Source organism: Poecilia reticulata, chromosome 16 (assembly GCF_904066995.2).
Source record: "Poecilia reticulata chromosome 16, P_reticulata-male-v2, whole genome shotgun sequence".
In the NCBI taxonomy this organism is placed as follows: Eukaryota; Metazoa; Chordata; class Actinopteri; order Cyprinodontiformes; family Poeciliidae; genus Poecilia; species Poecilia reticulata.
Genome location: NC_088845.1, coordinates 30,777,861 through 30,782,293, shown reverse-complemented (window position 1 = coordinate 30,782,293; position 4,433 = coordinate 30,777,861). Strand labels below are relative to the sequence as shown.

General features: G+C 51.9%; 1 non-coding gene across 1 annotated transcript; it reads left to right on the top strand.

Annotated features, from left to right (window-relative positions):
* Positions 1-546: 546 nt before the first annotated feature.
* Positions 547-701, top strand: LOC145547781 (5.8S ribosomal RNA). The gene has a single exon (XR_014084099.1). It is a non-coding gene; the product is annotated as a 5.8S ribosomal RNA (ribosomal RNA).
* Positions 702-4,433: the final 3,732 nt, after the last annotated feature.

The window sequence follows — 4,433 nt, the reverse complement described above, 5'->3', positions numbered from 1 at the left end:
TCTTCCGGCCCGCCGCGGCGCACGACCGTTCTCCGCGCCGGGCTCCGGCCCGCGGCTCTGTGCTCTCTCCCCCCCCCGACCTGGTTGGGGGGGGGGTGGGGTCTCTGCCGCGGACCGGCTCCACCGACTTAGTCCGGGGCCGACCACCCGCCGAAGGCGCCCTCCGGCGCCGCCCGGCAGCCTCTGCTCCAAAGCGCTCGTAACCGTCGCTCCGACCCCGAAGGGCTTCGCGGGGCCGGACGGCGGAGCGAGCGTTGGAGGCTGCGTCTGGGCGGCGCCGAGCGCACGGCGAACCTACGGTGACGGCCCCAAACTCGGAACCGAAAACCCCCAGTGCGGGGACGCGGCTAAGCCCTGGCCGCTCTCCGCGCGCCGGCTGGTACCCAACTCTCCCCTCTCCCCCGGAGAGGGCACGGGGGTTCAATGACTCGCCTCGGCGGCGGACCTTCGCCCTCTCGGGCGGGGGCCCTCGGCGAGTCGAGCGCCAGTCGGTCGCTTTTGTCAAACCCCCATTCTCTGAGCTTGTCCTACACAACCGAAACAGACAACTCTTAGCGGTGGATCACTCGGCTCGTGCGTCGATGAAGAACGCAGCTAGCTGCGAGAACTAATGTGATTTGCAGGACACACTGATCATCGACACTTCGAACGCACCTTGCGGCCCCGGGTTCCTCCCGGGGCTAGGGTTAGGGTTAGGGTTAGGGGTTAGGGTTAGGGTTAGGGTTAGGGGTTAGGGTTAGGGTTAGGGTTAGGGTTAGGGTTAGGGTTAGGGTTAGGGTTAGGGTTAGGGTTAGGGTTAGGGTTAGGGTTAGGGTAGGGTTAGGGTTAGGGTTAGGGTTAGGGTTAGGGTTAGGGTTAGGGTAAGGGTTAGGGTTAGGGTTAGGGTTAGGATATAGGATGAAAGCCAGAAAATGAAATGGATCACTCAAAATATCTGAAAAAGTAAAAGAGGTAGGGGGCTGATACTTGGCACAGACACGCCTCCTGAGGGGACCCACAACCTATTAAAGTTTGGTGGGCGTGGCTTGTTTCCTTAAGGTAGCTGCCATAGACACCCATGCATTTTGAAAATGGATCACTCAAAATATCTCCTAAACTATAAGGGGTCATGGGTTGATACTTGGTCCCCAAGGGTCCCCAGGGGCCCCCAGCTTTCCACCAAGTTTGGTGGTCCTAGCCCCTCCCCTTCCTATAGCTGCCATAGACTCCCATTCATTTTTGGTGATGTCATATCTCTGGCTGGGAGCGTCATAGGCGGCTGGGAGTGGTACCTACGTGCTCAGGGGCTCCCCCTGAGTCCGTTCATATGTGGGTCATGGGTGTTCATTGACCTTCAAAAATCTTGAAAAATTGACCAAGTACCTTACATGGGCCGTTCCATGGGGAAATTTCTAGATGTCATATCTCTGGCTACGAGGGTCATAGGCAGCTGGGAGTGGTACCTACGTGCTCAGGGGCTCCCCCTGAGTCCGTAGACATGCGTTTCATGGGTATTCATTGACCTTCCAAAATCCTGAAAAATGCACCAAGTACCTTACTTGGGCCGTTCCATGGGGAAATTACTAAATGTCATATCTCTGGCTAGGAGCGTCATAGGCAGCTGGGAGTGGTACCTACGTGCTCAGGGGCTCCCCCTGAGTCCGTAGACATGCGTTTCATGGGTATTCATTGACCTTCAAAAATCTCGAAAAATTCACCAAGTACTTTACTTGGGGCATTCCATGGGGACCTTACTAGAGTGCGTTTTGGCGCCCCCTGAGGCCATTGGAATAGGTCCTGGGTGAAGGAAATGGTGAAACTTAACATTACGTAGGAGAGTCGGATCGAGCTGGGAGTCGTACCTACGTGCTCAGTGGGTCCCCCCGAGTACGTAGATATATAGATTGTAGACATTCATCGTATAGATATACTTGTGTAGACTTAGAGTATGAGTAAGGCTTAGGGAATTAGGGTTACAGGATAAGGGACTTAGGGTTACAGGATAAGGGACTTAGGGTTTAGGGTTAGGGTTAGGGTTAGGGTAGGGTTAGGGTTAGGGTTAGGGTTAGGGTTAGGGTTAGGGTTAGGGTTAGGGTTAGGGTTAGGGTTAGGGTTAGGGTTAGGGTTAGGGTTAGGGTTAGGATATAGGATGAAAGCCAGAAAATGAAATGGATCACTCAAAATATCTGAAAAAGTAAAAGAGGTAGGGGGCTGATACTTGGCACAGACACGCCTCCTGAGGGGACCCACAACCTATTAAAGTTTGGTGGGCGTGGCTTGTTTCCTTAAGGTAGCTGCCATAGACACCCATGCATTTTGAAAATGGATCACTCAAAATATCTCCTAAACTATAAGGGGTCATGGGTTGATACTTGGTCCCCAAGGGTCCCCCAGGGGCCCCCAGCTTTCCACCAAGTTTGGTGGTCCTAGCCCCTCCCCTTCCTATAGCTGCCATAGACTCCCATTCATTTTTGGTGATGTCATATCTCTGGCTGTGAGCGTCATAGGCGGCTGGGAGTGGTACCTACGTGCTCAGGGGCTCCCCCTGAGTCCGTTCATATGTGGGTCATGGGTGTTCATTGACCTTCAAAAATCTTGAAAAATTGACCAAGTACCTTACATGGGCCGTTCCATGGGGAAATTTCTAGATGTCATATCTCTGGCTACGAGGGTCATAGGCAGCTGGGAGTGGTACCTACGTGCTCAGGGGCTCCCCCTGAGTCCGTAGACATGCGTTTCATGGGTATTCATTGACCTTCCAAAATCCTGAAAAATGCACCAAGTACCTTACTTGGGCCGTTCCATGGGGAAATTACTAAATGTCATATCTCTGGCTAGGAGCGTCATAGGCAGCTGGGAGTGGTACCTACGTGCTCAGGGGCTCCCCCTGAGTCCGTAGACATGCGTTTCATGGGTATTCATTGACCTTCAAAAATCTCGAAAAATTCACCAAGTACTTTACTTGGGGCATTCCATGGGGACCTTACTAGAGTGCGTTTTGGCGCCCCCTGAGGCCATTGGAATAGGTCCTGGGTGAAGGAAATGGTGAAACTTAACATTACGTAGGAGAGTCGGATCGAGCTGGGAGTCGTACCTACGTGCTCAGTGGGTCCCCCCGAGTACGTAGATATATAGATTGTAGACATTCATCGTATAGATATACTTGTGTAGACTTAGAGTATGAGTAAGGCTTAGGGAATTAGGGTTACAGGATAAGGGACTTAGGGTTACAGGATAAGGGACTTAGGGTTTAGGGTTAGGGTTAGGGTTAGGGTTAGGGTAGGGTTAGGGTTAGGGTTAGGGTTAGGGTTAGGGTTAGGGTTAGGGTTAGGGTTAGGGTTAGGGTTAGGGTTAGGGTTAGGGTTAGGGTTAGGGTTAGGGTTAGGGTTAGGGTTAGGATATAGGATGAAAGCCAGAAAATGAAATGGATCACTCAAAATATCTGAAAAAGTAAAAGAGGTAGGGGGCTGATACTTGGCACAGACACGCCTCCTGAGGGGACCCACAACCTATTAAAGTTTGGTGGGCGTGGCTTGTTTCCTTAAGGTAGCTGCCATAGACACCCATGCATTTTGAAAATGGATCACTCAAAATATCTCCTAAACTATAAGGGGTCATGGGTTGATACTTGGTCCCCAAGGGTCCCCCAGGGGCCCCCAGCTTTCCACCAAGTTTGGTGGTCCTAGCCCCTCCCCTTCCTATAGCTGCCATAGACTCCCATTCATTTTTGGTGATGTCATATCTCTGGCTGTGAGCGTCATAGGCGGCTGGGAGTGGTACCTACGTGCTCAGGGGCTCCCCCTGAGTCCGTTCATATGTGGGTCATGGGTGTTCATTGACCTTCAAAAATCTTGAAAAATTGACCAAGTACCTTACATGGGCCGTTCCATGGGGAAATTTCTAGATGTCATATCTCTGGCTACGAGGGTCATAGGCAGCTGGGAGTGGTACCTACGTGCTCAGGGGCTCCCCCTGAGTCCGTAGACATGCGTTTCATGGGTATTCATTGACCTTCCAAAATCCTGAAAAATGCACCAAGTACCTTACTTGGGCCGTTCCATGGGGAAATTACTAAATGTCATATCTCTGGCTAGGAGCGTCATAGGCAGCTGGGAGTGGTACCTACGTGCTCAGGGGCTCCCCCTGAGTCCGTAGACATGCGTTTCATGGGTATTCATTGACCTTCAAAAATCTCGAAAAATTCACCAAGTACTTTACTTGGGGCATTCCATGGGGACCTTACTAGAGTGCGTTTTGGCGCCCCCTGAGGCCATTGGAATAGGTCCTGGGTGAAGGAAATGGTGAAACTTAACATTACGTAGGAGAGTCGGATCGAGCTGGGAGTCGTACCTACGTGCTCAGTGGGTCCCCCCGAGTACGTAGATATATAGATTGTAGACATTCATCGTATAGATATACTTGTGTAGACTTAGAGTATGAGTAAGGCTTAGGGA